Source organism: Pelophylax lessonae (assembly GCF_965119305.1).
Source record: "Pelophylax lessonae genome assembly, chromosome: 13".
NCBI lineage: Eukaryota > Metazoa > Chordata > Amphibia > Anura > Ranidae > Pelophylax > Pelophylax lessonae.
In genome coordinates this window covers 120,210,417-120,236,780 of record NC_138780.1, presented here as the reverse complement: position 1 = coordinate 120,236,780, position 26,364 = coordinate 120,210,417, and the positions used below count along the sequence as shown (strand labels likewise).

The window sequence follows — 26,364 nt, the reverse complement described above, 5'->3', positions numbered from 1 at the left end:
CACCAAGACTCAAGAGACGAGCTTTAAACTCCTTACACGATGGTACTATACTACTGTGGTTTTGCATAACATCTTTCCCGATACATCCGACAGATGTTGGAGATGTCAGACTGCCAGAGGTATGTTACTACACATATTCTTGTCCTGCCCCTTGTTAACTTACTTTTGGAAAATTGAGGAAATCAACAAAATGGAGAATCTTATTGCGGCGTCTTTGCACAAGAGTTATAAACACGCCAATAAATGGAGACTCTGGGGTCTATTCATCACCTCTGGGGAGGGAACCCTCTTACTGGGGTCGTAGCTCTTTGTCCCGGAGGTTGGGTTTCAGCGGCTCTGGCAACAGTACTGATGGGTAATCCTGTTCTCGGCTGCCTGAGGCAGGACGGCCCCTTACCAGCACCTCCCCTATCCCCTTCCTCTCACTTCCTTCCCTGCCCCCCCCCCTCCTTCTTCCCTCTTTCCCATTCCCTCTCTCTCCGCTCTTTTCTTTTATTTTCTCTGGTACTTCATCATCATTTCTTCTCTTCCTTCTTTTTCACTTCTTGAAAAAGAAAAATGAAAACACTCCGGACAGGGTATCTTTTGTTGCACTTGTTTGAGGGATTTGCCTACCTCCATCCCGTATTACTTGTGTGATGGTCGATGTTTGACTGAATTGTTAATAATGTTTACAGTATTCTTTCTGTTCCTTATCTCTGGAAAATAAAATAAAAATGATATAAAATCTTTCCCCTAGTTTGTAGGCGAGATACGTCTTGTGCAGACCAATCAAAATACGCTTATTAGGATTTTTTTTAACCAAAAATATGTAGCAGAATACATATTGGCCTAAAATGATGAAAAAAGATTTTTTTATTTTTTTTGAGAATGTTATTTAGCAGAAAGTAAAATATATATATATATATATATATATATATATATATATATTCAGATTTGTCGCTCTTTTTTTGTTTATAGGGCAGAAAAAAATAAATAATTCGCACAGGTGATTAAATACAACCAAAAGAAAGCTCAATTTGTGGGGAAAAAAAGGACAACCACGCAATTGTCGGTTACAGTAACGCAGTGCCGAATCGCAAACAATGGCCTGGTCATTAAGGGGGAAAATCTTCCAGTCCAGAAGTGGTTAATGTGAACTGACTGATCGATCCTTAGACTGTGACACACAAAAAGCTTGATAATAAAGAATGCATATGGCATTGCTTTACAGTTAAACACTGACTTCACACCAGTTTGCTTTCATTTCGACAATTTATATGGACACAGCAACTTTCTGATACCTAAAGGGCCTATTTATAAGAAGCAGAGTGCAAACACTGCCAATGTAGAGTGCTCGGCACATCTTGCACCAATGTCTCAGGTTCGTTTCCTAACATGTGAACTGATAACCTTGCATTTTATCAACACACTGCAGGTTCCCATGCAAACTGCCTGTCACTGCTGGAGTGGCATAAAAAAGCCCTGAAATGTTTTGTTTTGCTGGCTGTTTCACAAACGCAAGTTCAGGACTTTAAATAAGGCAAAGCTTGTGACATTTAATACACTGCCACTTCTCCTTGCTTACTTCCACAGTCACCACTCCCCTTTATCACACGCTTCTATACTGCAAAACCACTGGGACTCTGGATATATGGGCCTTGCTGTTCATCGGTGGTAGGAGGGTCACACACTGAACAAATTTAGAAATGGCTCTATCTCCAACCCCATTGGCCAATTCACTGGGACATAGCATTGAATACTATTGTACAAATCTATCACAGAACATTGGTTTCAAAAGCTCTAATTTTCAGTATAAAAACATTCCTCCAAGTTAGAAATGCGACATCTGCACTGTTATGGCCTATGTAGACTGTAGCATTGTTGATGAATGCTGCCCTTTGCATATAAACACCGGGCTAAAAAAAATATTTTGAACACACAACGAAGCAAAGGCTGCAAGGCAAATGTCTTTAACTAGGAGCTATTGTATTCAAAGAAACGCAATGCGGGTCAAACAAACCCCTATGATTTTCAATCGTACTCAGGGCCGTGTTACCGCATGGGCACTCTGGGAAGTTGCTCAGGGGCGCCACCAGCTCAACGACCCAGCCAAGCATTAGTCCCGGCTCCCGTGTGCATCCCGCCACCAAACTTAGCAGGTGACAAGCGGATGTCGGCCCTGCGCTGCTGTCAGGCCACTTGGGCTGTGGAGGGGGAGCCCACATCTGCAGGAATGCCTGTCCGTCTCCACGGAAACAGGCACACACAGGACAGTCTGACTCCCGTCCATGTGTGTGTTCACCGGACCCAGCCACCGAACTTGTAAGCAGGGGGCACTGCTGTAGAAGCCTAAAGTGGAAGCCAGCATGGCAGAAAGGAAAGAAAGACAGAAAGGGTAAGTACTAACTTTTTTTTATGTGCAGAAATTAATGGTCTTTGTATGCTCAAAAAGCCAAAACATCTGTATTTCACTTTCATTTTGTATACAATTGATGCCCAAATTCATAAGGATATCAGTGCATTTTATTTTATTTATTTATTTTTTTAATTATATTTATTTTTTTTTACATTTATTTATTATATATTTATTTATTTATTTTTGCCTTTTTTTTTTAATTATTTATTGATCTTATGTTTAAACACTGATTTTGTTGGAGGTACCAATCAATATAGCCTTATATACAATTTGCATTTTTATTCTCATGGGTGATTGTGTAGGCAGGGCCCCATTGCAATGCATTGACCGGGGGCCTATAATGCTCTTAAGATGGCACTGATCGTACTACACCATTAAAGTAAGTTAGAATTCACAGACTTGTGTTTAAAGTGTATTTCAAAAGCACGTCAATCTCAGGAAATAAACAAAGATCAGAAGCATTACAGTGAATTATTTTAAAATAAATATCATTTAAGTGCACACTTTCCTAAAGCGTAACACTATGAGCTGTGGCTACCCAGCGCTGAAGCCACATTGTTCAAGTCAACATTATGCCATACTTGCCCTTCTCCAGCATTGCAAGGCTTGCATTCTTCCTCATTAGTCCGCCTGCCACTACTAGCATCTTCTCCGTGTCGTAGGCTTAGAAAGCCTTGGAAATGATAATGCACATTTTGATGACGAACTACAACTTTTACAATTATTTTTACAACTATTACAACTTTTACGACCACTATTAAAACATTTGGACATTCTCTACTTAGCCCAGGTGGCTTCTTTTGAAGTAGGAAAGTGAAGGGGTTATCGGTGTATACTTTGCATCTCCCACATTGGGGATATAAAGGCTGCACTGAATAAGAAAATACTACTATCTACTGAAGCGGTGAGAATCGTTCTCGGCAATGTCACCATTTCCTTGTATGAAGGCTGCATTCTCACGGACTTCAGCATTCATATGCCATAATCACAGTTATTTCCCAGGTATGTCTCAGCTTCTGATGCAATCCAGGGCTTAATTCTGCATTCATTTGTTTCTTACAAATTGTAAGCCAGCTTCATACTTATGTCAACGGCTTGTGATTGATTGATAGGCTGTTGCTGAAATGTATCACAGTAGGATGCGTCCAGAGGCCTAAAGTCATCACTTTACTTGCTTGTCAGTAAATTGATGGGTAGGTGACGTTACTGGCTTCTACTAAACTGATCAGGCTGCACTGTCGGCAGAGATGTATAGTAACGAAGTAGAACTACTTAAGTACTGTACTTAAGTACCGAAATGCGGTATCTGTACTTTCCTAGAGTAGAATTTTTTTCTCCTACTTCTACTTTTACTTCACTACATTTTTTCGATGATTTCGATACTTCTACTCAAGTATTTTTTTTTTGTGCTGCATAGTTACTCGTTACTTTTAAAAAAATTACCACTGCCAGAACAGTAGATGGCAGGTTTCATGAAGTTCAAAAAAATGTGTATAATGTCATTTGTAAATCAGCGCATAGGAAAATAAAGGCTGTGTATAATAAAAGCTGCTATACCAAATCTTTCCAATAAAAAGAAAATATGAAACAAACAAATAAATGGTGCTACAGCGCTTAAAGTGCATCAAGAAACTACTAACAAACACAGGTTAATCATTTGAAATAATAAAAAACAATATGATGTTCAAACTTTTGACTTCTTTCTTTAATAACTACATAACACAGTACTTGTACTTCTACTTTCAGTACTTGAGTAGAAATTTTTTTTCAAAACTACTGGTACTTTTTACTTTTAGTACTTAAGTAGCAAATTTTTTGAAAAAACTACTTGCAATACTTAAGTAAAAAAAATGTTGAATACTTTAGTACTTCTACTTAAGTAACTTTTTCTGCGAGCACTTCCACTTCTACTTAAGTAACTTTTTGATCGAGCACTTGTACTTTTACTCAAGTAGAAATTTCGAGTACTTTATACAAGTCTGACTGTCGGTGAGGTCACTGGTTTGTAGAAAACTCATTGGTGGGATTCTAAGCAAGGTCCCTGGCTTTTGGTAAACCAAGGGTCTGCATTCCCCGAAAAATTAGCTGAGCCAAAATAAATCATGTCTAATGTAGGTGACATCTCCACATCTCTTATTTCATTTCCTGTGTAATTTTAAGCAAAACCAATAAAACCAGATGCATCATAAAACAGAAACTTCCCTTTTCTTGAAACGGTTTTAATAAAAATGCAGCATTTTAAACACAGGTAATGGAAACCAATTTGATTTTATTGCTGAAACACTAGTGTGTCTGTGCATAGCCACACCTGCTATAAGAAAAATTCTTTTTGCTGTGATCCTGTCATATAATACCAGGAAGCAGGCTGAGCAGTGACGCTTTCTCCACGCAGTAGTCGTACTGACGTACTGGCTAGAACCGCTCTTGCCAACTCCATTACAAATCTATTCTTATCTTACAACTTGGAAGTGAATTCATTAACAATCCTTTTAACATCCGCTTAGATTGCACAATTCATAATAAAAGGAATGTGGCTTTTCTAGACATGGTATCTATCTAAAGCAGCAAAAGCCTGCTATGAGTAAAAATAAGTATATTTATACGTAGAACTACATTGGATATGTGCAGTAAAGTGATGCAAAATTTCATAACAGAGTAGACAATCAGAATTTAGTTTATGCTTGAATGCTTATTTAGGAGAATTTATGATTGCTTGTTGCACCTTTGTCAGGTTTCTGTAAGTAGAAGGTCTTGGTATAAGACAGTGGTGTCTGAAGGTGGGCTCTTTGATTAACCACATCCCCCAAATGGACGTACCCGTACCTCCTTGGGGCTCAGTGGTAATACCGGGATGATGCCTGCACCTACAGGCATCATCCCGTTATAATTTTTTGCAGCCAGCAATTCTCTACAATGCAGAAGTGATCTGAGTGGCTAATGAGCCACTCGATCACTTCTGTGGGTAGCAGTAGGGGGTCCCACCCCCCTTCCCATAGCCGCCTTTTCCGGACTCGCAGGTCCCATTGCAGAGGCCTGGAGCGATGCAGCTGGCGGCGATGGCTGGCTAGGACAGAGAAGAACTAATGTCCGTCCCCTCTCTCTGTAACCCTGGAAACCGAGAGCAATGAGTATTTGTCACTTTCGGTTCCCCTTTGTTTACCTGGCCACCAGCAGCCAGAGAAGCAGCCAATCGGACCGATCCCAGCCTGATCAACTGCATGGGGGGCCAGAAAAGAGATTTAATAGACCCCAAATCTCTGCATAAAGAGGACCTGTCACAGCCCATGCGGTCACAAGGGATTTTGTTCATCCCTTGTGACAGAAATAAAGTTATTACAAAAAAACAAAATGTAAAAGTGCCCCCGTCCCACTGTGCTTACCCATAAATGCGAATGCATACGTTACTCCCACACGCATATGTATACGGTGATTGCACCACACATGTGAGGTATTTTCGGGAACGTCAGAGCGAGAGCAATAATTCTAGCACCAGACCTCCTTAAGAAAAAAATCATATATATATATATACTGTATATATATATAATGTTTAGGGGTTCTATGTAATTTTTTAGCGAAAAGAAAAGTAGATTTTTACATGTAGGAGCGAAGTGACACAATAGGCTTGGGAAGGAGGTGGTTAAGTAGGGACTGGGTGTGCAAGGAGGAGAACCAGAACATATACGGTCTGGTTGACCTGCATCTGGAGCAATCATAAGACGAAGTATCCCTCAGGATTCCTTCTTGTCTATCAGTCCAGTACAGACTTTGTTCAATGGTTTCACACCCTGATAAATACCCTTTTGTACCCTTGACATGCATTACATTTTTTGATGCATGAATCTGAAGAAGATTATATCTGGACTTTATACATTCTGCTTTCGGAACTTCTTGCATATTCAGGTTTCTATAGCAGCCTGTGACCTTTAACTCCAAATTGACCCTGTCTAACAATTCACTGTAAAAGAGGGTTTTGTTGCGCAAATTTGCATGGAAGCCAGTGTCCACTGTCAAAGCTCCTCTGTATACTGCAGTCCTAACTCTGTAGTTTTCAGAACCCCTGACTTGGACCATATATAGCGGTGGATAAATCAAGGGCAGGGCATTCAGGGTGGCTCACATGCATGTCTGTCAAGTTAGAAGGGGCAGTTGTGTCCTTGCAGCCACTAACAAGAAGCATCAATGATCAATGTTAAGTGCTGTGTTAGTTCATTGAGAAGCTACAAAGGCTGTTGGACATTGTCATTTTCCATTCATGGAAGAGGTGGCCTGGCGGGCGAAGCTCTGCATGGCCATGTTCTTTTCAGATTGTGACAGAGAACGAGGGGAAAAGATCCCCCATTCCCTGTCACAACATTAACTACTCATTAACCACATTAACCTTAAAGAAGCAAACTGGCACTAAGCCTGCTTTGATTTTAAAGAGTAAATTATATTATTCTTCCTAAACCAAAGGCATCCTTAAATGTTACTCATCCCAGATTGTTAATAACAGATTGTTCCTATTGTGAAACAATGTGAAGGCGCCTGGTCTGTTAATATAGGTAAAGGCTGGAAATGACCTGCTGCCCCTTTAAATGTGTAAACTAAAACAAAATACTCAAAAAAAATGTGACGTGACTGTAAGTCAAATCAATTACTAATCATTTAGTGCTCTGAACACTCATAAAATATAAATTATAATGTGCCATGTCAAAAAGAAAGTTCAATGCTGTGAAAATAAAGATCAATTAATCACTCAATATTGGTGTGCTACATAATAATGTACCATATCAGAAAGTGAATCAAATGCTGTGATTCAAAAATCAAAGGATCAAAATTGGTGTACTACAAAAAATAGTGAGGGATAGTAAGTCCAAGAAAATGTCCATAAAAGTGTGTCCAACACCGTGTAGTAATGAACGGCTAAGGGGAAGTGACATCAGTGGTTAGCTATCCACCAAACAAAGGAGGAGGAGGAGAGTGTCCATCCATATTGTGCCTGGATTGTGTGCAAAGCGGTATAGGTCCCTGGGACCTGCTGAATTCTGGTGAGCATTCTACACATCACAGCTCACAAGGTGGATTGCTTTCCTTATCCTTGGTTACTACACAGTGTTGGACACACTTTTATAGACATTTTCTTGGACTTACTATCCCTCACTATGTTTTGTAGTACACCAATTTTGATCCTTTGATTTTTGAATCACAGCATTTGATTCACCTTCTGATATGGTACATTATTATGTAGCACACCAATATTGAGTAATTAACTGATCTTTATTTTCTCAGCATTGAATTTTCTTTTTGACATGGCACATTATAATTTTTAATTTATATTTAATATGAGTGTTCAGAGCACTAAATGATTAGCAATTGATTTGACTCACAGTCACGTCACTTTTTTTGAGTATTTTGCACAACATTGAGTCATTGGTATATTTAGAATCAGTGCCTAATTTCTTTATTTTATTCAGATTGTTCCTATTACCTGATAAATCTATGATCTATGGCACATGCAAAAGATTCACATAAAACATCTACAAAGTGTAAGTGTAATTCCTCAATATATTCAAATTTTCCTGGCCACACGGACATGATCTAAGCATAATAATGCAACAATTTTACATGTTTCTACAGAAAGTTTTGAAAGGAATGCAAAAATAGCTTATCATTGCAAAGCTTAATTGGCCATGCAAAAGGACGTATAATCCTATTCCAGTGCTCATTAAAGCTCCACAAAAATTCTATAATTTTGAAATGTATGCCCAATACCTGGTCTTCTTTTGCGTTTTGTTTTATGTATACATACTTTAAAATCTTAAATCCAGCTTTGATCAGTTATGTTATGACGCCAGTGCCTCTCTCTGCAGTAATGTACTGTAAGTCCAAGTAGATGGGGTGTCACAACCTCCAAGAGTGAGTCCATGATGTCTTAGCCTCACAGAAAATGGGATGAATGACAATGGGAGTCACTCAACATGGAGGAAGACTGGCAGGTGAGTGGAGGGCAGAGCGATAAAAAGAAAGTGAGCATTGCAGGCAAATCTGCATTTTTTACTTTTAAAACATCAGGGCTATTTAGTTTGGATACAATTTGAGAACCTCGAGCCTTGCTTTAGGATAAGTAGCCACCAGCCAATTCTCCCAGTTTTGGTAGTAACAGGGAAAAAAAGGAGGCAAAGACATATCTTCCTTCAGTGACCAGTTATTGTGGAATAAGCATAAGCAGGATAAATTTATTGCGTAATATAGCAGTACCGCCCTTCCTTCCTACCACTAATGACTGCAGCTACTAGGATTTTTGTTATTTCAAATTTTATTGCTTAGATAAATAAGTCTGCTGGAAATGGGCAATATTAACCGTAAATGATTTCAAACACACCACAGTCCTTGATCTTTCAACATAACTAATAAATTCATTAACATTCCAGATTACTATATTTAAAGTGACCATTCATGCATAATAGTGTAACACTTAAACTATATATATATATATATATATATATATATATATATATATATATTATTACATATAGTGTAGGGCAGGGGTGTCAAACTCAAATTCATTGGGGGCCGCATCGGCAATATAGTTGCCCTCAAAGGGCCGGTTGAACGGAGTGCGGGGTTCATGAGTGCGCTGGGTACAGAGTGTGGGGTTCATTAGTGCGCTGGGTACAGAGTGCGGGGTTCAGGAGCGTGCTGGGTACAGAGTGCGGGGTTCAGGAGCGCGCTGGGTACAGAGTGCGGGGCTCAGAAGTGCGCTGGGTACAGAGTGTGGGGTTCAGGAGTGCGCTGGGTACAGAGTGTGGAGTTCAGGAGTGCACTGGGTACAGAGTGCGGGGTTCAGGAGTGCGGGGTTGCGTACGGCGTGCAGAGTTCAGGAGTGCTGGGTTGCGTACGGAGTGCGGAGTTCAGGAGTGCGGGGTTGCGTACGGAGTGCGGGGTTGCATGCGGAGTGCGGAGTTGCGTGCGGAGTTTTCGCGTGCGCTAGGTACGGAGTGCGGGGCTCAGGAGTGCGCTCTGCTCCCATCCTCCCACCTGCCTCCACAGCCCTCACTACCCCACCCTGGCCCCCCCAAAAAAACTCACATCTGTGCTTTCTCTGCCTCTTTCTCTTCCCATCTCTCCCAGCTCTGGTACAACCCCTGCCTGTGTATTGGGCAAAAAGCCCGCTCTCAGGGTGCAGCTTGCTGACAGAAAAAAAAGAAAAAAGAAAAAACACTGACACTAATAGCCGGCGCCGCTAGAGGGACTGAGGAGAGAGAGCAGGAGACTGCCCTGCCTGGCATACGCTCAGCTCCATCAGCCGGCGCCACTAGAAGGACAGAGGGAGCGTGAGAGGTCTCCCTGGAGACCGGCCGGCCGCGCATGCGCACAAACACAGGCAAAGAGATCTAATGTTGAGGGAAGGGTCTATTGATGCTGGCTTTTGGGAGATCTGTTGTTGCTGTTGGAAGTCTAATGTTGCTAGGGTCGAACTACAGTATTGTTGCGGGAGGTATTTTGTTGTGGGGGGTCTATTGTTACTGGGGGCTTCTTTTGTAGCCTTTAGGTTTATTGGTGTTGGGAGTTCCAATTATTGCTGGGGGGTCTGTTGTTGCTGAAGGGGTCTATTGTTGCAAGGGGGATCTATAGTTGCTAGGGTGAATCTACTGCTGCTGGGCAGATCTTTTGCTGCTGGGGGGGGGTCTATTCTTCCTGGGATTAGTCTATTGTTGCGGGAGCCAATCTAGGAAGAGGGTAGGGGGTGGAGCCAAAGAACGTTTCTAGGAGGGGAGTAGGGGGCAGAATGAAGAGGTGACCCGAGCCAGAAATGGGGAGGGGGCTACCTGCACCTACTCTCTGGGAAAAAAATCACTGTCTGTGTGCATGCATATACTATATATACACATATACATACAGCTGCAAGAAAAAGTATGTGAACCCTTTGGAATTATATAGATTTCTGCACAAATTGGTCATAAAATGTGATCTGATCATCATCTAAGTCACAACAATAGACAATCACAGTCTGCTTAAGCGTATAACACACAAAGAATAAAATGTTGCCATGTTTTTATTAAACACACCATGTAAACATTCACAGTGCAGGTGGAAAAAGTATGTGAAACCCTAGACGAATGACATCTCCAAGAGCAAAATAGAGTGAGATGTCAGCCAACTGGAGTCCAATCAATGAAATGAGATTGGAGGTGTTGGTTACAGCTGCCCTGCCCTATAAAAAATACACACCAATTCTGCGTTTGCTTTTCACAAGAAGCCTCGCAAAAAAAAGAGCTCTCAGAAGACCTACGATTAAGAATTGTTGACTTGCATAAAGCTGGAAAGGGTTATAAAAGTATCTCCTAAAGCCTTGCTGTTCATCAGTCCACGGTAAGACAAATTGTCTATAAATGGAGAAAGTTCAGCACTGCTGCTACTCTCCCTAGGAGTGGCCGTCCTGTAAAGATGACTGCAAAAGCACAGCACAGACTGCTCAATGAGGTGAAGAAGAATCCTAGAGTGTCAGCTAAAGACTTACAAAAGTCACTGGCAAATGCTAACATCCCTGTTAGCGAATCTACAATAGGTAAAACACTAAACGAGAATGGATTTCATGGGAGGATACCACAGAGGAAGCCACTGCTGTCCAAACAAAACATTGCTGCACGTTTACAGTTTGCACAAGAGACCCTGGATGTTCCACAGCAGTACTGGCAAAATAGTCTGTGGACCAATGAAACCAAAGTTGAGTTGTTTGGAAGAAACACACAACACTATGTGTGGCGAAAAAGAGGCACAGCACACCAACATCAAAACCTCATCCCTGTCTATTGATTGTCTATTGTTGTGACTTAGATGATGATCAGATTACATTTTATGACCAATTTGTGCAGAAATCCATATCATTCCAAAGGGTTCACATACTTTTTCTTGCAGCTGTAAATACGGACTTAGTATTGACAGCAATGGTGAGTTAGGACAAACCTTGGGGAAAAGTAAAGCTAAAAGCATCAAACAACCAGTGAAATTGTCTTCATGGCAAGTGGACCTAATCCATCGTCCATGACCACCGACCCATGTATTCAGCATCTTTAGTTATTCAACGAGTATCCTGAATTAGACCGAAGGCAAAAAAAAAGTTCTTTAAAAATCCAATGGCATTAGTGCTCTAGTACATAGCTGCTGCTGTACAATTTGTAAAGTGGAGCTCATGGAGGGGGAGGAAAAAGAAACACAAGAAGTCCATCAGGTGAGGTGCAGCAAAATGTAGGAGGACAGGAGGATAGAGCAGAGAGAGAGAGAAGCTCATCAGTCTGCCGCTTCCGCTACTGTCCAGTCAAAGGCTGGGGGAGGGTCAAGACTTGTAAGTGTATGTTAACTGCAGCAGAGAAAAGTCAGGTCACCTTCCCTGCAAAACAGGTTTGTGTTGTGTGCCATAGCTGTGTAATTCCCAGAACCTTATGGATACAAGTGCAAATCCCTTAGCATGAAAAACAACTACTGAATGTATTTCATCTGTGAATTGAGCTGTTTTTCTGTAGACCAGCTAATATAATATCCAGGTAACTGAGCTGACTTGGCATATGAGCAATTAAAATATAGCAACACAAAATGAAACCATAAATCATCATTATGTAGTGGATTCAGACTGCATCTCTGTGAAAGAGTGATCTAGGAAGAATTACAATGGTAACAATCCAGGAAGTGTTCTCCATTATGGCAGGATTTGAGTAGGATGTTTGGTCTGTATCCCAGAAATTTTTTTTTTTTAATATCCTGATGACCAAAGTTGTAAAAATACTCCAAGAAGCCAGGTACAATAGAGCGTGATATTTATTTGAGCAACTAAAGAGGAAATATCCACTGAAAAAGGATGACATTTTCATTTTGCCAAAAAAAATTAGTTTATCTCTCTTATATGACCTCTTTCTTAGATCTAAATTTAAAGACACAAGAGAAGAGAAATGATGTTTGGCGCTCTTCCTGCATTGCAATATGGTTTAGTAAATAATGGGGCAGCCTACCAGTCTACCAAGACTATACCAAGTGCAGAATAAGGCTGGGTTCCACTTAGCAAATTGAATGCGGGTTTTCCCGCATAAAATTTGCATGGGACTGTGACCATCTCCCAATGGAGCCGGTTCATGCAGCTCCGGGGCAGCCATGGTCTGCACTGGAAAAGGGTCCTGTGGGTCTTTGGCTCTGTTTCAGGTCCAAATTCAGGCATAAATTCGGACCTGATTCAAAAGTGAAACAGAAAACAGGGATGCACCGGACCCCTGCTGTGGCAGCAGCATGTGTGAACCCGGGTTCAGATGGGCCCTCTCTTAGAGCCGGTTCACACCACAGAAACGCAGTCCGGATGCCATCCTGCATGTGTGTTTTGGATGCATTCCCGTTTATTTTTGGCATGTTCCAGATGCATTTTTCCATTTTTGTATATAATTTTCTTCATTTTATTGGTGTGATGCATTTCAAAGCGATCCAGTGCACTTTTAAAGCTTTCCAGAACAGTTCCTTGCAGAAAACATGCAACACGTTCTTCTTTTGACTGTACTAAAATGCAATAGTGTGGACTTTGCCATTGGCATCCATGTAACCTTCGGTCCATAGGTTTTTGATGCAGAAAAAAAAAACACTGGACTGCATGTGGTGTGAATTGGCCCTTACGGGTGAAGATGTTTTGTAACAATGTAATTGTTCTTAATAAATAGAGCTACATTTGGAGGATCAAGCCAAACAGTAAATGGCAAAAAACAACATAGAATAGCATTAAAGCTATAAACCCGGAGGTTATGGGTAAAATCTAAGTAATAAGCAGCTAATTACTATCTAGATGTGCAAGGCTGCCTCCTCATCCTGGCTGGGAAGCCAGTGGCTGTGAGCAGAGTAAGGAAAAAGAGAGAGGGGCACCGGACAGCCTATAGTGTAGTAGTTCAGTTTATTGAGATCATTTTTTTTTTGGAAAATTATTTTTATTGATTTTGATGTTTTAACCACTTCTGGAAGATTTCCCCCCTTAATGACCAGGCCATATTTTGCGATTAGGCACTGCGTTATTTTAACGGACAATTGCTCGGTCGTGCGACGCTGTACCCAAATAAAATTGATGTCCTTTTTTCCCCACAGATAGAGCTTTCTTTGGTGGTATTTGATCACCTCTGCAATTTTTATTTTTTGCTCTATGAACAAAAAAATAGCGACAATTCTGCTATATAACATTCCCAAAAAGAAAAACATTTAAATAATCACATTTTTTTTAACATTTTAGGCCAATTTGTTTTCTGCCACATATTTTTGGTAAAAAAAAATTGCAATAAGCGTATTTTGATTGGTTTGCGCAAAAGTCATCGCATTTAATAACTACGGGAAAGATTTATGTAATTTTTACTAGTAATGGCAGCAATCTGCGATTTTTTTGCGGGACTGCGACATTGCAGTGGACAGATCGGACCAGTAACTGACATTTTTGACACATTTGGGGGGGACCAGTGACATTACTACAGTAATCAGTGCTACAAATATGCACGGTTACTGTAATAATGACATTGGCAGGGAAGGGGTTAACACTGTGGGTGATCAAGGGGTTAAATGTGAGCTGGGGGTGTGATTCTAAATGTGTAGGTGCGGGGCTAATGGAATGACCATAGAGACCTGTGATCCTATACAGAAGGATCACGGGTGCTCTGTGATCATTCCAGAAAGAAGAACGGTAAGCTGTGTTTACAACAGCTGACCGTTCTTCTCTCTCAGCGGGGAGCGATCACAGGCGGCAATCGGAGCAGCCTGACCCGTGCATTGGAGTCCCGGCGTGCTTCCCCCCTAGCTGCAGGCACGACCGAGGTAGCCCTACGTCGGTTCGCACAGGAGGGCCAGCCTGCTGCAGTATATATGCGGTGGGCGGTCCGAAACCAGTTAAAGCATATAAAACAGGGAATCTAAAGATACCAAAAACCAGGAAAAAAACTCCCAGAAAATTAAAAATACAGCAAAATTTACTGGTGCAGCCAGATGCAAAAGAAAAACAGTAAGGCAACAAAACATCTCTTTAAAACCCCCAACCCCTCCCCGCTCCCCCAGTGCAATACCTACAAAAGAATATGAAGACATTTACATTTGAGATACATCCTAGGAAAATGTCAGCATGACAATACCACCTTTACAGGAGCCCCACAGCAATGTTAACACACTGACGTCTCCTGTCCACGTGGGATAGATATCCAGGTACTCAACAGGATTACCTCAACAGTTGGATATCATGCCCTTCTCTTAATGAAGGCAACCAACCCGAACCATGTTTAACTATATAGTTCATATTCCTATCGCACACCTTCCTGGTTTGTAGGCACGTGTGTACTGGGTGCTGAAGCATTTACCAGCTAGCAACTGGATCAGTTACAAGTAGATACATATTCGCCAGCACACCAAGGATCTTGCAAAAGCAGTCCAAAAAAGTTATTCCAAAGAAGATCACATTAGAAAAATATAGTGCAACTTTCGGAGCCGCGCAGGACCCCTTCCTCAGGCATGTGATAGTGATCACGTGATAGATGATCACATGCCTGACGAAGGGGTCCTGCGTGGCTCCGAAACGTTGCACTATATTTTTCTAATGTGACCATGTTTAACTATGACTGCCTCGAGTAAGAGTGGATGAGTCAAAAAATCCAACCTTGCCATACCTTCTTACATTTTTTTGGGACAACCTCTATTTTGGTAAGTGGCTTTATAAAATGGCAATGCCTTATTAATTAGGGTCTTACAATAAGTCAGTGAGGGTGCAGTTTATTGAGATAAATAAAATCTAATTTAAGTTGCACTCACTAACGCTCAGTCAGCAAAAGCACATTTCGATGTAACGGTGTACTGCATACAGGATCAGAGGAGCAGTGGATGTGTCTCTGCCATAACCGCTAGGAGTTCTTCACTAAAGCCAGTATGAGGATTGCTGTAGCCGCCGATGTAAACCCCTCAAAAGCTCCGCTGAGCTAGCTTCAAAAGCGCTGGTGCTTACGGGAAATGCAAACAGGCCCCTATGATTAAGAGCAAAAAGTAATTGAGGAGTCCTCTACAGGTGGAAAACAGGAGCCAAAGCCATCTTTTACCCATCTCATTCACATTTATGCAACAGGGAGTTGGTGTCTGTATGTAGGCAGCCACCATTTTGTTGAAGCATGACAAAAGAAACCAGTTTTTTCACATGCTGATCCGACAGACACACTTGCCAGAGAAAAATAACCAAAAAAAAAAACATATAATGTGTGGACCACCTGGCACTCCCGCTAAGATACACTCCCCTCTGGAATCAGGAGCACTCCTCCACTCTGGAAACAAGAACCAGGTGTTATAGCGGAGCATTACACCCAAGAACTAGATGACAATAACTTAGGTGCAAACTGGAACTGACTTTATTGCAATTTCACACAGAATATTTACCACACAAAATCAGGTAAGAGCTTAAACACCTTACCCTAAACAATGCAAACTGTAAACAGTAATATCATCAGTACCTCTAATGAACAGACAACATAAACAGCGATCTATTAAACAGTAGGCTAATTAACAATTAGTCGCCTAGGCAAACCTAGGTGACTCTTGTACCTTTTTTGGGCCTCATGCAACCCGCGATTTTGTTTGCGCGATGTTACCGCGATTCGGCAGGCGGAAATCGCGGCAACATCGCACTGCGTTTGGGGTGACATTGCAAATCAACGGCAACGAAACAGGCGTCTCGCGATTTGCAATGATTTCCGGATCGCGGGCAGAATCGCGGTGATTCTGCCCACGGTCCGCTACACTAACATGTGAACATAGCCTAAATTATAATTCTTACATTTTGAAGATGTATCTCTGTGATAACTACTTGTTGGTAAACTTTTCACTAGAGATGAGGTTTGGATTTTCCAAGACTATGTGTTCTTGGCAAATGTTGTTCAAGTTCTGGGGTCCCAGTATATTTTTGCCTGAATTTGCTGTGTTTTCTTTTTTTTTAAACCCAAAATTTATTGTATGGCCTTTGAACCATGGCCAGCAAATGCAAAAAAGGTAATTTATAGGGAAATTGCCTGGTATTCACAGTTTAGTCTAAAAATCCTTATTAGAATTACATTCTGTAACAAGTTTGATTACAAGCTCTTGGGCAATGACCCCCTTTTTGTGTTTTGAGTCATTTAAGCTGCTATGTTAACCATTTGTTTCTTTCTTTTTTTTCTGCAAGGTACTTTGTTTTTGGGTTTCATTTCTTTTGAGGATATGTTGGTATTTATTTTAATGTTGATAAGGCATTTTTAAAGTTCAGCCTTCACTTGCTAAACATCTGTTCTTGGAGCTGTCTTTTGTTTGCAGCTCACTGCTGCATCATTTGAAAGGAAAAAAAAGAAAAAACAAGTGCAGAAATAGTGTAAACCAATCACAGTCTCTGTATCTTTTTTTTTTTTAATTCTTTATTTAGAGGTATGCCATGAAAAATTAAGAACAACAACACTACAAACAAACGCATGATAGTAAAAGAAATGCAGTCTACGTAGTACAGGGAACAACCATGTGCACAACAGACTATCACGGGTCAACAACAAGTAATGTAACCTGGGTTCATATGTCGTCTTTACGACCATTTTGATGCATTCATATGCAATGCTGCCGTAAACAATAGTTCATGTGGAGGGTGGTCCAGCGTCACCCACCCGAGTGGAGGGGGACAGAAATCCCCGCCGGCATCTATCACATGGCCGGCAAGGGGGCCCACCAAATCTCCATCCCGAAGCGGGGAGGACCGCGGGACCAACCCTCCACCTTTTGTCTGGAGCACACCTCGTGACATTTTATAATTTACTAGAAAGGAAAGGGCAAGCACAGTGCCCTAAAGCAGGGAGGAAGGGGAAGAGGTAGAAAAGAGAGGAAGGAAGGAAAAGAAGGAGAAAGGGAGGAGGGAAGGGAAGGTAGGCAGAAAAGTGAAAAACAAAAAACAAAAAGAAAATAAAAGTGGGGGTCCGCTCCTTCCCACTCGCAGGCACGGCAACACTGTATCTTTTGATCATAATAGTAAAAAAAAAAAAAGTGGTTGGGGTCTATTCCCCTTATTAAAACTGACCTACTGCTAGCCAGTTCTGGGTGGTCACTTTCTCCTGCAGCTAGAGAAGCAGCTTTGTTACCCAGGGACAGAACTACAGACCCTCCTCCATGTGCAAACCATAGGATGGGGGGTATTCTGTAGTTCACAAAGGAGAACTTGGGAAGCCTGGAAACGCTGCTTGGGAGATTTGTAGATTGCACAGAAACTTGCAGGCTTGATTTCTGGCAGCATGATCTACCAGAATGCTTTCAGTGGTATATTTAACAGACCAAAATATAGCAAAACGGAGAAGTTCATTGTTAGGGTTTATATACACTAATACCCAATGCAAGTCCACAGCATCATGACTGCCCTTCAGAACTTTTACAATCTGCCATCCAATCATAACACTTCATATTTTCTTGGGACATGTAAGTAAATTTCATCAAATGAATGTAGCAGTAATATAGACATATAAATGGCACAAACTAAAAAAAAAGAGAATTAACTGAACACAAAGGAAGAGGAACTGCTTTATACTTGGAGATACATGGAAACCCAAAAACAGGATAAACCAGTCAGGCAAGTTACTGTTATATAGAAAAAGAGATATATAACTCATTCACAGTATTATGAGCAATAAAAGAGACCTATTGAAAAGGTACTGCCTAATTCTTACCATAGGTGCAGCTATGTGAACTTCATTTGACCTATCTGTCTCAGGCCGCGGCTTCTAAATTTGGATAGGTGCCCATCTCTGGGATTTTTTTTTTTTTTTTTAAATGGCCACTTTTTTTTTGTTTTCTGTTATGAGGTAGGTGGGGGGAACCTGGTGGCCCTTGTAAGAAAAAATATATAAATGCTGAAGTCACTTTCTTTTGGGATTGATGGAATACAGCCAAAAAGAAACGCCTAAATTGCCACTTTATAACAGTTTAATTGTAATCAGTCTTTGCCTTTTTAAGTTATACAGTGGGTACGGAAAGTATTCAGACCCCCTTAAATTTTTCACTCTTTGTTATATTGCAGCCGTTTGCTAAAATCATTTTAAGTTCATTCTTCTTCCTCATGAATGTACACATAGCACCCCATACTGACAGAAAAACACAGAATTGTTGACATTGTTGCAGATTTATTAAAAAAGAAAAACTGAAATATCACATGGTCCTAAGTATTCAGACCCTTTGCTGTGACACTCATATATTTAACTCAGGTGCTTTCCATTTCTTCTGATCATCCTTGAGATGGTTCTACACCTTCATTTGAGTCCAGCTGTGTTTGATTATACTGATTGGACTTAATTAGGAAAGCCACACACCTGTCTATATAAGTCCTTCCAGATCACAATGCATGTCAGAGCAAATGAGAATCATGAGGTCAAAGGAACTGCCTGAAGAGCTCAGAGACAGAATTGTGGCAAGGCACAGATCTGGCCAAGGTTACAAAAAGATTTCTGCTGCACTTAAGGTTCCTAAGAGCACAGTGGCCTCCATAATCCTCAAATGGAAGAAGTTTGGGATGACCAGAACCCTTCCTAGAGCTGGCCGTCCGGCCAAACTGAGCTATCGGGGGAGAAGAGCCTTGGTGAGAGAGGTAAAGAAGAACCCAAAGATCACTGTGGCTGAGCTCCAGAGATGCAGTCAGGAGATGGGAGAAAGTTGTAGAAAGTCAACCATCACTGCAGCCCTCCACCAGTCGGGGCTTTATGGTAGAGTGGCCCGACGGAAGCCTCTCCTCAGTGTAAGACACATGAAAGCCCGCATGGAGTTTGCTAAAAAACACCTGAAGGACTCCAAGATGGTGAGAAATAAGATTCTCTGGTCTGATGAGACCAAAATAGAACTTTTTGGCCTTAATTCTAAGCGGTATGTGTGGAGAAAACCAGGCACTGCTCATCACCTGTCCAATACAGTCCCAACAGTGAAGCATGGTGGTGGCAGCATCATGCTGTGGGGGTGTTTTTCAGCTGCAGGGACAGGACGACTGGTTGCAATCGAGGGAAAGATGAATGCGGCCAAGTACAGGGATATCCTGGACAAAAACCTTCTCCAGAGTGCTCTGGACCTCAGACTGGGCCGAAGGTTTACCTTCCAACAAGACAATGACCCTAAGCACACAGCTAAAATAACGAAGGAGTGGCTTCACAACAACTCCGTGACTGTTCTTGAATGGCCCAGCCAGAGCCCTGACTTAAACCCAATTGAGCATCTCTGGAGAGACCTAAAAATGGCTGTCCACCAACGTTTACCATCCAACCTGACAGAACTGGAGAGGATCTGCAAGGAGGAATGGCAGAGGATCCCCAAATCCAGGTGTGAAAGACTTGTTGCATCTTTCCCAAAAAGACTCCTGGCTGTATTAGATCAAAAGGGGGCTTCTACTAAATACTGAGTAAAGGGTCTGAATACTTAGGACCATGTGATATTTCAGTTTTTCTTTTTTAATAAATCTGCAACAATGTCAACAATTCTGTGTTTTTCTGTCAGTATGGGGTGCTATGTGTGCATTCATGAGGAAGAAGAATGAACTTAAATGATTTTAGCAAATGGCTGCAATATAACAAAGAGTGAAAAATTTAAGGGGGTCTGAATACTTTCCGTATCCACTGTATCTTTTCATTTTTTAGTGTGTGGGCAATTTTTCACCATTCACTATGTATGTGCAATATTTTAGATTTGAATAAAGGTGTTTAACGATCTTACACTATGTGGAGCTCTTTATATTTCAGGGTATATCTATGATGTTTCCTTTTGGTTATTGGTGTGTGGAGATTTAAGAGGACCCTGGATCCCATAAAGACCCCCGACTGGGTATTAAGCCACAAGTGTTATTGACCTCTGGAAACTAGGTCAATGTGAGCTGGTAAGAGACCATTTTAGCCTTTGGTGGTGGTGGCAGAGTTATCTGATCCTACCTTTGGTGACGGAGAGTGGTGTTTATCACATCAAGGATTCCTTATTACTTCACTTATGGACTGTTTTTTGATTTTTATGGACATTCACTATTAGCGCAACTTATACTTATTCTATTTTTGTATTGTGCATATCTCACTAAATAGTTGCAGCTCACTTTGTTTTATTGTTTTTTGCACTAGTGTGGTATTTTTCCTTCATATTTCACTCCAGATGCACTGCACCTGTCCACCGCAATTCCTTTTGTCTATAGTCTGGAAATCCTGGAACACGTCTGCTGTAAATGACAGAACCTCCACAGAAGCAGTATCCCTGTATAAAGGGATGTGTGCGGATTCTGAAGGCGATTACAAAGAACTCAGGAAAAGCTAAATGAGTCAAGTTTATGACGTTAAAGCGTATTTCTACTTTAGCAGCCAAATTGGGATAACACCTACTTCACATAGCATAACAAAGTGTTTGTTACCCCAGCATTTCATATTCCTGATATGTGCCTGCTGTACCATGTACTTGTATGTTCCTGCCAGTCCCTCTGCTTTCCTAATAAAAACTGACCACACTAAGCAGAAGAACACACTATATTTAGTTCTCTGGCTATGCTGCGAACTCAGCCTGCTCTCCTCCAATGATCAGACTTGTCCTGAAACGCCTCCCTCTGCACAGCCATTCACTAGAAAGTTCAGTGTGCTGTTGCTTCTCCTCTCCCCTAGCAATTATGCAGTACTGAACAGAGGAAATGTGATCATTTCTAAAAAAAAAAAAAAAAAGGGGGGGGGGGGAGTATTTATCATATGTTTTTCATATCTATACACAAATGTTTTACCTTTCATTTCTATTTTAAACTGAATGGGTTGTTTTACAAGCTGATCATTTACAATTATTATTATTATTTTTTTTTTTTTAATGCGGCTTACCTTTTTAAGATACATGGTCTATCCTAACAAAGTGTTATTGGTGTACAGGCTGGGCTTCTTGCATTGTCTGTTGCGGGCAGACTTGGGACAGACTCACCAGGGTCACCAGAATTTGTGTCCCCATTGGAAGATTTCCCCTTGTGATATGGGAGATGTTTAGCTCTCATGATAGATGCCTTGTAAAGCAGTGTTAATTTCGTCGACTAAAACCGACTAAAACGTTTTCGTCGACTAACACAATTCAGATGACTAAAATACGACTAAAACTAAAATGGCATTTTAGTCAAAAGACTATAACTAAAACTAAATCGAAATTTGCTGCCAAAAATTAACACTGGTGCATGCTCAAAGCATAAATAATAACATATTAGATTTTTTACTCCAGGACCCAGCAGTAGTATATAATGAGTTTGGAAATTGTAGAGAAATGCTTAAATAATGCATTACAAATTACAATTGAACTACACCCATCTGATTATAGATGACTAAAATGAGTTTTAGTCGACTAAAATGTAGGGCGTTTTAGTCGACTAAAATATACTGGAGTTTTAGTCGACTAAATACGACTAAAACTAAAACACTTGCAGAAGACTGAAATAGGACTAAAACTAAAATGCCATTTTAGTCCTAAGACTAAGACTAAAACTAAATTGAAATTTGCTGCCAAAATTAACACTGTTGTAAAGTGAGTTCACATCAGACAGAACATATAGTTAAGGACTTGGCAGCCGACTTTTATTAAAAAGCAAAAAAGAAGGTCCTTACAACATAAGGGTTTCCATGCAGGAGTTTTTCTCCAGCTAATACAAATAACCAAAATGCCAGCTACCAGGCTCTCCTGTCAGCAGCACTGCTGCTCACTCCAGTCTCCCAGACCATGGGCTCCTCCGACTCACTTCACCTATGCCTGCAGCCACTTCTGCACACACAGGCCCCAACACAGGACTTCCTCCAGCCCCCTCTGTGAACTCACTAGCCATCTCAGTTTCCTTGGTCTCTCCAGACCCGCATATTTGTCCTGACTCTTCTAAGCCCTATGGGCAAGAATTCCTCTCACTATAGGCCATATCACCTGAGAACTTCACACTTCCTGGCTGCAGCCCACCGCTATCTCCACACACTGACTGTGTGTCTGAATGGCAGCAATGTGTTGAGCTACTCTCAGATCCTGTTTATAATGATGCTGCAAACCTGTGCAATCACACAGGCTGTAGGAAACTAGCAAAGCCCAGACACAGGACTAAAGGTTCCTTCCCACCCAAGACGCTCTAGAACCTTCAAGCTCCAGGTCCCGATCTGGAACTACCAGACCAGAGAAAATTTAAGATACAGTTTTCTCTGCTCAAAAACCACCTGCTGGGGCTTCTCATGCTGAATCTTTAAGAGTCCTGTATCATCTCTATACCAATTTACTGACTTCTCACTGTGAAAGAGCCCTACATTGTCACACCATCTACTACTGTTCTAGGGTCAACCCAAAATTAGAATTTTCTTTTACTTTTAATGATAATGGTAATCAGGACATATAGAGAGGATGAATGTCTCTAACTAGGACACAGACAGCAATAAATTCCGGACAGGAGTTCTAATCCCTCTCCATTATATCCAGAAGTAATTTAGAGATAGGCAAGCAAAAAAACAACTATTCAGCATTTCCTGGAAACAAGAAAATGAGAAAAGTAGCCACTCTAGGTTAGATTAGAGATATCAGATCCAGCAATGGACAACCGTAAGTGAGGTACCAGGCTTCTATGCCAATATTGAAATCGCTAAAACTTTTTTAACCACTTAAGCCCCTGAAGATTTTACCCCCTTACTGACCAGGCCCTATTTTGCGATTCGGCACTGCGTGATTTTATTGGACAATTGCGCGGTTGTGCGATGCTGTACCCAAATTACATTGACGTCATTTTTTTCCCACAAATAGAGCTTTCTTTTGGTGGTATTTGATCACCTGTGCGATTTTTACTTTTTGCGCTATAAACAAAAAAAAAAAAAAGAGCGACAATTTTGAAAAAATAACTATTTATAACATATTTTTATATGAAATTCCCAACAAAAAAAATGTAAAAATCTAAATTTTTTAACATTTTTGGCCAATTTGTTTTCTGCTACATATGTTTGGTAAAAAAAAATCGTAATAATCGTATTTTGATTGGTTTGCGCAAAGGTTATTGTGTTTACTAACTAAGGGAAAAATTTCTGTCATTTTTGGTGTTTTTTTTTTTAACGAGTAATGGCGGCGATCTGCGATTTTTTTTGCGGGACTCCGACATTGTGGCGGACAGATCGGACCCTTGACTGACATTTTTTACACTTTTGGGGCTACCAGTGACATTACTACAGTAATCAGTGCTATACATATGCACTGTTACTGTAAAAATGACACTGGCAGGGAAGGGGTTAACTTTATTGGTGATGCAGGGGTTAAGTGTGTCCCTAGGGGCGTGATTCTAACTGTAAAGGGGTGTGGCTAGTGATGTAACCACAGAGACATACGGTCCTACATAGCAGGATCGTATGATCTCTGCAGTTAGATCAGGGAGAATGACAGGTGGCTTTGTTTACATTAGCCGCCTGCCTTTGTCCCTCTCCACGGGGAGATCGCGAGTGACCGGCGGACATCAGGTCCGTCGGTCAACACGCGTGGACTTGTTAGGGAATGAGCAGGGGCGGGAGCGCGCCTCCGGCGGTGCGCGCTCGCCCCCTAGAGGCTCACAGGCTAGCGATGTAGTCCTACACCATTTTGCCTGTACGGGGCTGACCGCCGCAGTAAATAGTCGTGCGGCAGTCGGCAAGCGGTTCAGCTTTAGATAAAGTTCCTTGGCCTTTCGGTTTGTTCACTAAGGTTCTCTAACAAACCTCTGAGGGCTTCAGAGAACAGCTGTATTTATGCTGAGTTTAAATTACACACAGGTGGACTTACTAATTAGGTGACTTCTTTTTTTAAAATTCTTTTTATTTGGTTTTCAGAGAATAAAAAAACACAAGAATAACATACATGTACGATGAAACGAAGCATTGTACATATCACAACTGTACGTTCAATAGAAAGGAGAATTACAATGTCAACAAACAAACAAGTAATATATAATGCCATCTAGTAAACATACGTATGAGGCCTAATGCCCCTAAATGGATACATTTGTAGGGATAATTTTAGTAAATGAACACGTTAGCCAACATCTTATTGTAAGCTGCTACAATACCTGATCAGGAGGGGAAAGGACGGAGGGACTTGCGACCCATTTCTACTATTGTTCCGTAAGTAGTAATTCTTTTGGCTCGGTGGGGGTGCCCCATCGCGGGAACATGCTGTCACCCCCCATTTCGAGTCTAGCTTCCCTCCGCCCTGGCCACCCCCCAACTGCCGCCCACTTACAGTTGGGCTCAGCTCAAACTATGTTTGGGGAAGTAATCGTTCCAGATCGACCATTTGGCCTGAAATTGTCGCACTTTAAGTTCAGTGAAGGCTAGGGTTTTTTCATAGATAAAAGAGTCTCCCACAAGTTGAATGACCTCCCTCTGAGAGGGAACATCTGCACATTTCCACTTTCGGGCTATGGATAGTCTAGCAGCGAAAAGGATATTTTGAACAACAGTCCTAAATTGGGGGGGGGGGTACTTGTCTACATTAATACCCAGGATGGCCTGTTCAACCGTTACTCTGTTTAGGATTCCTGTTATGTAAGCAATAAGTTTGGATACAGAGGCCCAGAAACTTCTCAGAGATACACAGGACCACATCACATGTAGTAAGGTGCCCACTTGACCGCACTTTCTCCAGCATAGGTTAGATGCTTCTGGAGAATATTTGGCTAAAGTGTATGGTGTTTTGTACCACCTGAGATGTAATTTTTGAAGCCCTTCCCTGAAGTTGGAGCACCTAGTGTGTGCTCTAGTAAGCTTATAAGAGTTTAGCCATTGCTTAGTGGTGAATTCTTGATTGAGTTCGCCCTTTCATTTGAGATGATGGGTGTTTTTGACAAATGATCCTTTATCCTGGAGAGCTGTATAGAATGTGCCTATACCTTTGAGCCGTGCGCCAGGCCCAAAACATAGGGAGTGAACCTGTGCAGGCATAGAGATACTAGTCTTATCTAGAGTAGAGATCAATTGTGTTACCCTCCGAAACGTGAGAAACTCCCCGGCAAAGGAGGGGAATCTCGCACACATCCAGCTGGGAGCCTGATCCGGTTTCAACCAATGAATGGATTGTGTGAGGATGGCTGCTATATGGTAGTCCCTCACATCTGGAACCCCCATGCCTCCCACCAGGGGATGTCTGACCAAAATTTTTGGGAACAGCGGGGTTTTTTCCCGGCCCACAAGAACCTAGAGACCACGGATTGTACTTTGCAGTAGAATGTTTGGGGAATCTTGATGGGAAGCGCCCTGAATAGGTATAGAAGCTTCGGGAATGTTATCATTTTAAATGCGGCATTCCTGCCCGACCATGAGAGGAAATGTTTACCGTATCTGTCGAAGTCACCTGTCAAGGTGTCCATAAATGGGGTAAAGTTAAATTTAAACAAATCCCTCATATTGCTCGTCAGCTTGATTCCCAAGTAATCGATGGGGCCCCGGCTCCACTGGAAGGGTACTAGGTGTTTAATCTCTGTTTGCGTTTTATCATTGAGTCCCACCCCTAGCATGTGTGACTTAGTGTCATTGATCTTGTAGTATGAAATGGACTGAAATTCCTGAAGAACTTCCTGAGCTGCAACAAGGGATGTTTTTGGGGCTGTCATGGATAAGATAACATCGTCCGCGAACAATGATATCTTATTTGGGATACCGTGGATGTCCAGACCCCTGATTCCCGGGTGATTTCTAATCCTTTCCGCCAGAGGCTCCATCAGGAGAACGGAGACCAATGGGGAAAGTGGGCATCCCTGCCTGGTCCCATTTGTGATATCAAATTTCATAGAGAACATACCTTCCGTGTAGACGTAGGCCAAAGGTTGAGTGTATAGGGCCATAATTGCGTCCAAAATCTCACCCACCATGCCGAAACGTTGCAAAACTTTATGGAGATATCCCCAGTGAATCCTGTCAAAAACCTTTTCGGCGTCAAGGGACAGGAACACTGAGGGCGTATGTGTTGATTTGGCATGGTGGATGAGA

At 41.6% G+C, this 26,364-nt stretch overlaps 1 protein-coding gene across 1 annotated transcript in view; it reads right to left on the bottom strand.

The window, feature by feature from the left end:
* MIPOL1 (mirror-image polydactyly 1) overlaps positions 1 to 26,364 on the bottom strand; it is a 590,346-nt gene that overhangs the window by 92,864 nt on the left and 471,118 nt on the right. The gene's annotated exons all lie outside the window — the stretch shown is intronic.